Source organism: Anomaloglossus baeobatrachus, chromosome 2, assembly GCF_048569485.1.
Source record: "Anomaloglossus baeobatrachus isolate aAnoBae1 chromosome 2, aAnoBae1.hap1, whole genome shotgun sequence".
Lineage (NCBI taxonomy): Eukaryota > Metazoa > Chordata > Amphibia > Anura > Aromobatidae > Anomaloglossus > Anomaloglossus baeobatrachus.
In genome coordinates this window covers 240,844,504-240,857,599 of record NC_134354.1, presented here as the reverse complement: position 1 = coordinate 240,857,599, position 13,096 = coordinate 240,844,504, and the positions used below count along the sequence as shown (strand labels likewise).

General features: G+C 42.0%; 1 long non-coding RNA gene across 1 annotated transcript in view; it reads left to right on the top strand.

The window, feature by feature from the left end:
* Window positions 1-397: 397 nt before the first annotated feature.
* Window positions 398-13,096, top strand: part of LOC142289772 (uncharacterized) — a 173,352-nt gene continuing 160,653 nt past the window's right edge. The window contains exon 1 of the long non-coding RNA XR_012750155.1: window positions 398-490. This is a non-coding gene — a long non-coding RNA (uncharacterized LOC142289772). The remainder of the gene's footprint in view (window positions 491-13,096) is intronic.

The following is a 13,096-nucleotide window of genomic DNA, read 5'->3' as shown; positions in this document are numbered from 1 at the left end:
TAAGAATCAAGATCTCACTGGTTCTTTTTATACTGCAAGGTATAGAAAGAACCATCATGCTTGACATGGTGTATGCATACTCTGAAGGTGAATTCCTTTTTTCACAATATGCAATTCTCCTCAAATAGACATTTTCATTTATTTATTTTTATTTTTGTTTGTTATATTTCTTATCATATATTAGGAGATATTTTTTTTATTTTATATTTATATACAATATATTTAGATTTATTTTTGCCTAAGTATTTATCAGATATCTGTGTGATAAGTCCGCCATGAAAATGGATATATGATTTCACTGAAGTTTGTAAAAGTTGCTATTATTATTGTTATTAATATTTAAATTAATGTTTCTTTTTCATGTCTGATAATTATTCCTCTATCATCTTAACAGGACAACTGACTCCCAGCAATGGACCCAATGGTTTCCAAGGCCGAATGCAAAGATTCATCCTATATATCATTGCACAAATTGCCTGAAAAATTAAAGGTACCAAGTTAATTATATTAAATTAAAATTGATATACATAATCGAATATGAAACTATACACAATACACAGAATTAATGCATTTACTCAGGAGACCATACCATTTGCAGGAGACCATACCAAAGTAAAAAAAATGTATCTACAGTATATCCATACATGAAGTCATGGCCAAATGTGTTGGCACCCTGGAAATTGTTCCAGAAAATTAAGTTTGTTGGTTTAATAGCACCATTTTGGAGTATCAATAATAGCAATTCTTTTTCAGTGAAGAATGGAAAAGCAGGGCTACTATTTTTAGACTAGGAAAGGCCAAATAACCATGGCCTTCCTGCCATGATAATCTAGCCTACAGCTGTCTGTTGTACTTTGGCTGGTTATCAAAAATAGGGGGGAGCCCAAGTCATTATTTTCAATTAATTAGTTATTTACTTGGCTAAATAGTTATATGAGCTATGTAGCTAAGTATCTATCTATCTATCTATCTATATTTGCACATTTTTCACACATAATAAAACATTCATTTCAGGAGGTGTGAAGATCCCCATTTTTTTTTAATTAGTATGCAGTGAACATTTGCCCAGTACATGTGAAAACAGACACTACATGTACTGGAAACATGGATGTTTCTCCTCCTATACCAGTCTGTTTTGTATTGTTAATAATTGTTGTACGTATACCCTCTTTCACTTGTAAAGCGCCATGGAATAAATGGCGCTATAATAATAAATAATAATAAAATAAATGTGTGCAGGGCCCTTATAGAGCACCATTAATTTCCTTAGTGCTTTACAGATATTATCATTACTTACAATGTAAATATTGCATCAGTATGTCTTTGCATTGTTGGAAGAGACCCACACAAACACATGCAAACTTTTTGCAGATGTTGTCCTTGGTGGGATTTGAACCCAGTAGTTTCATAGGTAGTGCATTAGGGGAACGGATGTTGCAGTGTTACTGACATCCGTTTTTCTCTTGCAGAAAAATAATAGCACCAAGTAGCTTCATAGATATAGGATTAGTGTAGTGAATGTCATCGTAATTTTTTTCTACAAAGGGTTTTTTACTTCTACTGATTTTTCTTTTAATTTTTTTTCTGCTTAGTGTTTCTTATTTTTTTCTTTTTCCTTTTTACCTCTGCTTTTTTCTGTACTTTTTTTTCTCTACTTTTGTTTCTTCTACTTTTAATAGTCAATTTTATAATAAATAGTACCCTTTATACACGCCCCACACAGTACACGTGTAAAGCAGCCCGTACACACATCCCCTACTGGTTAGAAGAATAAAATAAAAATGGCCCATTCGTCAAGAAGGCAGAGGAGGCCTACAGTATCATTGCCTTAAACACAAATTTTGTCAGTGAGTAAGATCCAACATTTCTCTATTTTTCTTCCTTCTCATCTAGTGAGGAGGGACACCCAGCAAGGCGCCCCACAGCCGAAGCAACCCTTTCAGCAATTGATCCCATATTGACTCCACCCCCCCCGAAATTATTAGCCTGTTATTCCAGGTTTGCTGGGATTTTAATTTGAAGCTACAGTCCTCACCGAGATTTCCTTTTCCAAAAAAATCTACAGTGATAATGCACAGTATCCTCTCCAAAGCAATCCAAACTTTGATTGTCTATATAAAATTTGGCCAGTGGTTGAACACTTAAGCAGAAAATTTGCTGAGACATACAACCTAAAAAGTGACATCTGTATAAATTAATCTCTGGTTCATTTCAAAAAGAGGCTAAAATTTCAACAATACTTCACCATTAAGAGGCACGGAATTGAGCTGTACAAGCTGTATGTGAGAGCACCTCAGGGTACACTCTCATATGTAGGGTTTATGACTGGAAGGGCACCTGGATTGGCGTCCCTGAATGCCCCCCTGTCCTTAGGGTAAGTGGTAAAATTGTGTGAAAATTGGTGGACCCACTGATGCTTAAGGGTTATCACCTTTACGTAGATAACTTTTACACCAGCATCCCACTCTTCAAATCTCTCTCTGCCAAGAGATACAGTTGAATTCTGCACCATGCAAAACAAATCAGAGGCCTCCCTAAGCCGTTAATTGAGCAACTGCTGAGAAAGGATGAAAGCAGAGCTGAATGCCTTGACAACATGCTGGTGGTCAAGAATAAGGACAAGAGGGATATCATTATCTTGACTTCAATGCACTGTGACAACAGCTCCCTTGTCACTGTCTGAGTTACCACAACAGAAGTTCCAAAGCCAGATTGTATCCTGGATTATAATAAGTTCATGAGGGGTGTAGAGCTCTCAGATCAGGTCCTGTGAAAAGCAAAAGTATAACAATAAGTTGACGGTGCACATTGTACAGATGCCACTTCACAATTCTTTGTGCTGTTTCGATATGCAGGCAATACAGGGACCTTCCTTCAGTTTCAGGAGGTAGTCCTCAGGGTCCTAATGTTTGGCAGTCAGGAAGGTGAAGGTCCCGTACTTCAGAAACAGATATTCCCTCTATTACACCAGCTCAACATTTTCCCAGTCAGGTTCCCAACTGCAAGGAAGGAAAGAACACAAAAAAGTGAAAAATATGCTCCAAAAGGGGAATACAAAAGGACACAATTTACCACTGTGAAATCTGCTCTAAGAAACCTGTCCTTTGCATTAAGTATTGCTTCAAAGTGTACTACTCGTCCATGAATTTACCCTGTTGTCACAACACCGTTTTATAGGCTGATATACTCCGCATAACTTGCACATACCACCACATTTTTAATTTGTGTACCAGTAAAACCAAAAGCATTATTATCGTTACTATATCAATGCCTCTAGATAATTCCTTGAGGGGTGTTGTTTCCAAACTGGCCTCACTGGTGGAGGGTTTCCACTGTTTAGGCTCATCAAGGACTCTCCAAACATGACATAGTGCTCACAAACTATTCCATCAAAGACTGTGCTCAAATATGTCACTCCTTGCAGTTTGATAGTGTGTCCAAACAATAGTTTCCTACCACATATGGGGTATCGATGTAATCAAGAGAAATTGCACAACAAACTTTGGGGTCCATTTTTTCCTTCTACCCTTATGAAAATGAAAAAAAATGGGACTAAAGCAGTATTTTATTTTCACGGTTCAACATTGTAAACTTCTGTGAAGCACCTGCGGGATTAATGTGCTCACAAACACATCTAGATAAATTCCTTGAGGGGTGTAATTTCTAAAATGGAGTCACTTGTGTGGTTGGGGCTCTCCAAACTTGACATGGCGCCCACACACCACTCCGTTAAAGTCTGCACTCCAAATCGTCACGCATACCTTTTGGAGCTCTGTAATGTGCCCAAACAGTAGGTTCCCATCACATATGGAGTGACAGCGTACTCAGGAGAAATTTTGTAACAACTCGATTCCAGTCAATTTTGCTGTACAAAAGTCAAATGGTGCTCCTGCTCCTACTCAGGCGAAACTGCACAACAAACTGTATGGTGCGATTTCTCCTGTTACCCTTGTGAAAATGCAAAATTTGGGGCTAAAGTAACATTTTTGTGGGCAAAAGTAAAATTTTTATTTTTTTCTTTACACATTTCTTTACCATATTTTTCGGACTAGTAGGCGCACCCTGGTTTAAGAGGAGGAAAATATGAAAATAAAATTTTAAGCAAAAAATGTGGTCATGACACACTTATGGGGCGAGGATCTGCTGCTGAGACTGTTATGGGGGTAATGTCCCCAAATTCTCTACTAAGGTACCCCATCCTGATAATGATCCTTCTGCCTTGTATATGATCCCCATCCTTGTATATATGTCCCTCATCCTGGTACATATTCCCATCCTGCTATATACCGCCATCATGGTATAGCCCCCATCCTGCTACATAGCGCCATTCTGGTATATGCCCTTATCCTGCTATATATTGCCATCCTGCTATATACTGCCATCCTGCTATATACCACCATCCTGCTATATACCCCCATCCTGCTATATACCCCCATCCATCCTGCTATATACCCCATCCATCCTGCTATATACCCCCATCCATCCTGCTATATACCCCCATCTGCTATATACCCCCATCCATCCTGCTATACACCCTCATCCTGCTATATGACCCGCTACATGTGGCACACAAAAAAATATAAACGTTTATACTCACCTTTCCTCACTCCATGCAACATCGCTCCTCCTCCTGTCAGTGCCGGCAGCAGCACCGCTAGAGTGTGGAGCCATCCCTGTTCCCCTGCAGCATCGCAATATCCTCCTGTCTGCCTGTCAGCTGACTTGTGTGGAGACTAGCGGTGTGCACAGCGATGACGTCATCGCTGTGCTCACTGCTTCTAGCTTCTACACAGATCAGCTGGCCGGCAGACAGGAGGACATTGTGATGCTGCATGGGGAACAATGACCAGTGAGTTTACTTATTCACTGCCCCCCGCGCTGATGATGAAGCGCGGGGAGCATTGAATACAGCCGCACATGATTACTCCAGGCTGTAGTTGCCAGGGGTGATCAGGTGGGCAGGCTCTTTACTATGCGCGCATCCCCCGCCCATCATCCTGCCCACCTGTCAGCACCAGCTTCAGCGCTGAGGGATGATGGGCGGGAGGATGGGCGTAGAGATCAAAAAAGTGGGACCACGTGTTCACGGCAGACTGCTACAGCCTGCTTATGCCACAGATGACCCGCTCCACCTCAGCACCCCCATTCCCCGCAGCTACATTCAGAGTATAAGATGCACCCCCCACTTTCCCCTAATATTAGGGGGGGGGGGAGTGTGTCTTATAGTCCGAAAAAATACGGTATTTCCTGTGAAGCACTTGAAGAGTTAGTAAACGTCTTGGTTGTGGATTTGAGGTGCAATTTTTAGAATGGTGCCACTTTTGGGTATTTTCTGTCATGTAGGCTTCTCAAAATAACTTCAAATATGATATGAGCCCTAAAAAATGTTTTTGTATACTTTGTTGGAAAAATTAGAAATTGTTGATAAACTTACCGATTCTAACTTCCCAAGGCCCGTTTCACACGTCAGTGAAAACCACAGACGTTCTTCACTGACGTGTAAAACACGCACATGTCCCTCCGTACCAGAATCACTGACGTGTGAAAGGGGCCTAACAAAAACAAAAAAAACTTACTATTTTGTGTAACATAATATTGGTTTAGGGACATAAAATAAAAAAATTGGAAACTTGTGAATTGTTTACAATTTTCATCAAATTTTCAATATTTTCACTTCACAAATGAACGCAAAAAATATTGCTCTAGATTTACTACTAGCATGAAGTACAATGTGTCACAAACAAACAGTCTCAGAATCACCGTAATCCGTTGAAGCGTTCCAGAGTTATTACATCTTGGCCTGGTCAGGAAGGTGTAAACAAGCTTGAGGGTGAAGGCGTTAAAAATAAAGACATGTGAAAAATGAAAACAGTAAACATGTCGGCTATTGCCATGTTCATGACAGTCCAATCTATCAAAATCTAAAATTAGTTAACCTGATTGGTAAATGCTGTAATGAGAAAAGAAAAATCAAAATGCCACAGTTGATTTTTTTTTTTGGTCCCCTCTCCTCTTAAAAATAGAGCCAAATGTTGTTTAAACCCCAAATTCACATCAATAAAACTGACTGCACATCACACAAAAAATAAGCCTTTACACAGTTCTGTTGATGGGAAAATATAAATGATGCAGGTCTGTTTTTTGTGGGGTTTTTTTTTACAAATTTATAATTTTTTCTTCTCCACCTTATTGAATAAAATCTATAAAAGTTTGGTATTAGCGTAATTGTACAGACCTGAAAAATCATGATTTTTTTGCCAAAGAATACAGTGCTGGCCAAAAGTATTGGCACCACTGCAATTCTGTCAGGTAATACTCAGTTTCTTCTTGAAAATGATTGCAATCACAAATTCTTTGGTATTATTATCTTCATCTAATTTGTTTTCAATGAAAAAAAAAAAAAATTGTCATAAAGCCAAATTGGATATAATTCCACACCAAACATAAAAAAGGGGGTGGACAAAAGTATTGGCACTGTTTGAAAAATCATGTGATGCTTCTCTAATTTGTGTAATTAACAGCACATGTAACTTACCTGTGGCACCTAACAGGTGTTGGCAATAACTAAATCACACTTGCAGCCAGTTGACATGGATTCAAGTTGACTCAACCTCTGTCCTGTGTCCTTGTGTGTACCACATTGAGCATGGAGAAAAGAAAGAAGACCAAAGAACTGTCTGAGGACTTGAGAATCCAAATTGTGAGGAAGCATGAGCAATCTCAAGGCTACAAGTCCATCTCTAAAATCCTGAAAGTTCCTGTGTGAACGGTGCAAAGTGTCATCAAGAAGTTTAAAGCCCATGGCACTGTGGCTAACGTCCCTAGATGTGGAAGGAAAAGAAAAATTGACGAGAGATTTCAATGCAAGATTGTGCGGATGGTGGATAAAGAACCTCGACTAACATCCAAACAAGTTCAAGCTGCCCTGCAGTACGAGGGTACAACAGTGTCAACCCGTACTATCCGTCGGCATCTGAATGAAAAGGGACTGTATGGTAGAATACCCAGTAAGACCCCACTTCTTACCCCATTTGCCAAAACTTACCTGAGAAAGCCTAAAACATTTTGGAAGAATGTTCTCTGGTCAGATGAGAGAAAAGTAGAGCTTTTTGGGAAAAGCCATCAAAATAGAGTTTACAGGAAAAAAAAAGAGGCATTCAAAGAAAAGAACATGGTCCCTACAGTCAAACATGGCGGAGGTTCCCTGATGTTTTGGGGTTGCTTTGCTGCCTCTGGACTGGATTGCTTGACCGTGTGCATGGCATTATGAAGTCTGAAGACTACCAACAAATTTTGCAGCATAATGTAGGGCCCAGTGTGAGAAAGCTGGGTTTCCCTCAGAGGTCAAGGGTCTTCCAGCAGGACAATGACCCAAAACACACTTCAAAAAGCACTAGAAAATGGTTTGAGAGAAAGCACTGGAGACTACTAAAGTGGTCAGCAATGAGCCCAGACCTGAATCCCATAGAACACCTGTGGAGAGATCTCAAAATGGCAGTTTGGAGAAGGCACCCTTCAAATCTCAGGGACCTGGAGCAGTTTGCCAAAGAAGAATGGTCTAAAATTCCAGCAGAGCATTGTAAGAAACTCATTTGATGGTTACTGGAAGCGGTTGTTCGCAGTTATTTTGGCTAAAGGTTGTGCAACCAAGTATTAGGCTAAGGGTGTCAATACTTTTGTCTGGCCCATTTTTGGAGCTTTGTGGTGAAATGATCAATGATTTGATTTTTGTTTCATTCTCTGTTGTGATTTTCATTGCAAGCAAAATAAATGAAGATAATAATACCAAAGATTTTGTGATTGCAATCATTTTCAAGAAGAAACTGAGTATTATCTGACAGAATTGCAGGGGTGCCAATACTTTTGGCCAGCACTATATATGCAGTAAAAACAAAATTCATAAAGCCAAGGTTAAATTAAATTTTTTGTAAATGTCGCTCCAGAGCTGGAGGTTTTTATTTTTTTACACATGGGGTTATTCAAATCTACAACTGTTCATGGAAAAAAAAAAGCTCTCATACGACTAAGTCGATGGAATATAAAAAAGATATGACTCTTGGAAAAAGAGAAGAAAAAAAGAAAGCGCAAAAATGAAAAATGGCTACAGAGGGAAGAAGTTAAAGAAGACTTGTGAACAGGTCTAAATTGGACAGATTTTGTTCTGCAAATCCTGATCGATGGATGTCAAACACATATATAATGTCCCACCCCCCAACATATTCTAAGCTGGAACCCTTTAGTGACGTTCATGTGGCACTATACAGTGTTTATTTAGCCTTGTATTTATCCGAAAAATAAATAATAAAAAAAAACTATGTGGGGTCCCCCCCATTTTTGATAGCCAGCTAGGGTAAAGCAGACAGCTGCAGCCTACAGACCACAACTGGCAGTTTCACCTTGGCTGGTAATCCAAAAAGGAGGTCACCCCACACTGTTTTTTTAATTATTTATATATTTATAATTAAAAAAAAATGGGGTCCCCCCAAATTGGATTACCAGTCAAGGTAAAATGGGTAAAATGGACAGCTGGGATCTCGTATTCTCTGGGTGGGAAGAGCCATGGTTATTTGACCCTTCCCAGCCTAAAAATAGCTGGACGCAGCCACCCCAGAAGTGGCGCATCTATTAGATGCACCAAACCTGGTGCTTCGCCACTGCTTATCTTGTTGCCCTGGTGCGGTGGCAAATGGGGTAATAAATGGGGTTGACACCAGCTGTAATGTCACCTGGCATCAAGCCCTGGGGTTAGTGATGTCACGGCATCTATCAGATACCCAACATCACTAACCCAGTCAGTATTAAAAATAAACAACAACATTTGTTTTATTTGAATAAAACATCCCCAAAACATTCCCTCTTTCACTAATTTATTACAAAGAAAAAAAATTCCGGTCCGCTGTAATCCATTTTGGAGGTTCCACAACAACTCTATGTATCAGGAAATAAGGGGCACGCTTAGGGAATGTATTCCCCGTTTTCTGGACGTGCAGCAGACCCTCCATGTGAGGAGTGTGGGTGCAGTGATCTGAGTGAGAATACTGCACTCACACTGCCCTAGTCCAATCGAGGGCAGAGTGACCTGCAGTAACCTTATTCCAGAATATGGGGGTCATGCTCAGAGAACGTATCCTCATTTTCTGGAAGTCCAGAACCTCCATGTGAGGAGTGTGGGTGCAGTGCCCTGAGAATACTGCACCCACTCTCCCCAGGTCCACAGCACGGCAGTATGAGCTGCAGTAATCTCAGCGTCACTGAACGCAGGAAGCCGGCTGACAGCCACTTTGCGCATGCGGTCTCCATCTTTTGAGAAGGAGGAGGAGGGATTGCAGGGGATCGACACTGAAACAAGTAGTGAGAACACCAGGGGGTTATGGGGGATGACCTGGGTTTGATCTGGGGATGACTTTTGTGTCGCATCTGATATGTCACATGCAACAGAAATGGGAGGAGGAGGATGAATTCAGCCAGCGCTGCACTAGTGCAGTCACCATCTTGGAAGGTCGAAGGGGATTGGGGATTGGGAGGGCACTTTGGCAATACTGGGAGTATGGAGGGGACTGGAGGAGGAGATTTGTCTCCCATCTGAAATGTTTCATCATGCCAGGTGGGAGATAAATCATTTTTTACCGCCGCCGCCATTTACTGTAACATTACCATCTTTATATGGTGTATAACGGTGATCACGTGACCGGGGACCGGAAAAAACGGCCCAAATCGTGATCTTCAGGGTCTCCGATACCTCCAGTAGTTGAAACCTTGGAGATTTTCCAACGCTGGGGGGCGCCATTTACTTTTGTCTTGCCACCATTTATGAACGGCGGATCAGAATAAGTACCTTTTTCTGCCGCCGTTTATTTCTGTAAGGCTGTCGTAACAGAATTACATTGATTGCAGGTCTCAAATTCATATCAATGATTTCAGATTGAGACAAAAAATATCAATAAAATTTGAATCAGTCTGTTGGCAAGCAATCTGATAGATGAAAGACCCTGATCAATAATGCCTGAAAATCCTAGTGACATCATTATTGCAAAAATAATTTATTTCCAAAAAATCAGAACATTATTTGGCCAGTACAAATGCTGGAAAGGATAAATGATTAAACTGTCATTTAATCTTGATCTGGGAGCTGTGGCTATAGAGGGACTCTAAATAATCCTATCTTTCATGAAACAAACAGTCCTGCTATTAGAGATATTATTTTTTATTATTATTATTATTATTATTATTATTATTGTGATCATTATTTTTTTCTTTGTATAATACATTTGCTGACAAGATTTTGTAGAAGCTAAGCACCCACTTTCCAACTTCTATCACCGCTGTACGTCTATAGTGATTATGTCATAAATAAATTTTAAGCACTTGCTAGTTGCCGAACGCTCGTTGGTAATGTAACATACAAGGCTCGTCTTGTTTAGAAGGCGGTAAGAGAAGTGAACCTAACCTTGAACTTTGTTTACGCAGTTGCATAAGAGCTGAGTTATTGGAGAGAGCCAGACTGATTATGTTAAACCCTTCTAGTTATGTAAGTGTTATGCTTGTTTCTGCTATGTGACATCTCCAAGCTGTAGGCAATCCAGCCTCGTTCTGTTTGGAATGCTGCAAATGCTACAGTTTCCTTTCCTGATTGTTTTCATCTTCATTTACTAATGCTAGTTCATTTTAAATTCTAAAATATGAAAAATAAGTATTTTTTATTTAAAAGCATGAAAATTCTTTAAAAAATTTCAAGTTTAGATATTGCAGTTTCTATTTTTGGACTCATAACTAGGGATGAGTCAATCTGAAGTTCGTACCGGACACCGGGTGTCCGAACATCGAACTCGAACATGGACTATAAAAGTAGGAGTTCGGGTACTGTTCATATGCTAAGAGTTTGTTGAAATGCTGCGCTAATGATGCAATCTACAAGATTTATTACATTTGGAAGATGCCTGTATGCTGCTATGAGCAATAAAGTAAAAAATAAAATGATGCAGCTCCCACTTATTTTTGATAAGCAGACAACGTGGGCTTTACTTTGGCTGGTTAACCAAAATAAAGGGGATTCCACTCCATTTTTAAAATTATTTAAATAAATAATTTAAAAAACGGCTTGGGCTCCGCCCTGTCTTTCATAACCAGCCAAGGTAAAACAGGCATCTGAGGGCTGGTATTTAGGCTCTTCCCAGCCTAAAAATAGCAGCCCGCAGGCACCCTGGGTGAGTATAATTGTGATGCCCTGGACTAGTCAGGTCGTCCAAGGTAGCCACACACAACACCACACCCCCCTCCCGATTAGGTGACATCAGTCAATCTAAAAACCTTGTCACCACCCTCCAGGTTTGATGTCCACACCAGGGGGCGGAGCCAGGTGATTGGCTCCACCCACCAAGGAGTTCATAGGCCTGGAGGTGGAAAAACAGACACAAGAAGTTAAGCACGAGTGCAGAGTAGTCTATAGGAGGTAGAGAGCAGTCAAGTTCACAGGCAGCCCTGTGTCCAGGCCTGCCAAGAGACTACCAGGTGGCTGGGTCAGAGCCCAGTCGCCATTGGCAAGGAGGCAGACGGTGGTGGCCACCTGCAGGAGCTGGGATTACAGCCGGTGGAACCGTAGGGATCGGGGTCGGGCGGTGGCCCGCCGGTACCGAACCGGGGAACCGATTGGAAACCGGAGCACTAGGAGGGGTACTCAGACCCAGTACAAAGCCCTGAACCGACAGGGCCGAGTCAAATCAACTGGTTGCGGACTGGACTTAAGGACTTGTCCCACACAAGTCCCGTTAGAAGACAACAGCCCAACCATACAGGGTAAAGCCACCGCCAAGGCATAGCGACCCAAAGGGCCAGCGTCTGCGGGCAACCGGCTCCTACAGCATATACAAGTCGGGGAGTGGACTACCGGTGTCTAGGCATAGGAGTCAAACATTTACACACAGAGGTACAGGAGAAAGGCGGAAACCACCAACCTCTACCAGGAGAAGCTGCAGCTGGCTGCGGTCCCCGTTCATCACTCTGTTTGGTTTACCAGAGACTTCAGTGTGTTGTGTCAGAGTGAGTACAACAGTGCCATCAGGCACCGCACCACAACACTTCACCCTGCACCATGGCCCTCGCCAACCAGGCCCCGGGACCAACACCCCCTACCCACGGAGGGGTCAACACCTAGCTGAACCATTACAACGCTCCCGGGAGCCCCCATACCTTCACCGCAGCGGTGGTGTCTACAATCACCACAACCCGTGGGTGGCGTCACGAACTTACATCCCAAACCACCGCGGCCCCGGCCGTGGAACTCCTTACCCAAGTCCCCGCGTGTAGCGCCAACTCCCTTGCAGAGCGACGTGACCCCCGGGTCCGTGAGAGGGTCGAGCCACCACCCACAGTACGAGCACGGAGCCGAGCGGCTCGCCGGTCGCAGCTGAGCCCACAGGGCGGTACATAATAAAAGCTCTTTTTTATGTTATACAGAGCATCCTGGCTCTTATACAGTGTGTCCACCCATATCCTGTCCACCGCCATTAACTTGAGAACGGCGGCAGCTATAGGCATAGAAGTGGTGTTTAGGTATAGTAAAGTAGCCATGCGCTACGCAATGAAACCACTTATAGCGCCACCTAGTGGAAAACATTTTTATCTCGAAAACGGAACAAGATAGAGAAAAAAAAGTGAATTAAAAAATTGTAGGTCATCATCAATTCAATACGAATCGACACCTTGTATACAGAAATGCTATGATATGAAACCCATGACCCCCCCAAAACATTGAATGCTGGTCACACATATGGCACTCATTTAACTTTGATGCTCAAAGTGGCCACCGTCAGCTGCAATGCACATCTGGATTCTGGACGGCATACTGTATCTTGCTCTTGCTGCACGTTGTGCAATATGGTAGGTGACACGTTTGCACAAGCATCTGTGATACATCGTCGTAGGTCCTGCAATGTTGGTGGAGGGGTCGCATATACCTGCTGTTTGATGTGACCTGACAGAAAGAAGTCCAATGGGGTCAGGTCAGGTGATTGTGGAGGGCACTCCATGCAGCCACCACACCCAATGACGTGCAGGAAGGTCTCCATGAGGTATCGCTTAACGTCCGCAGCCTTGTGAG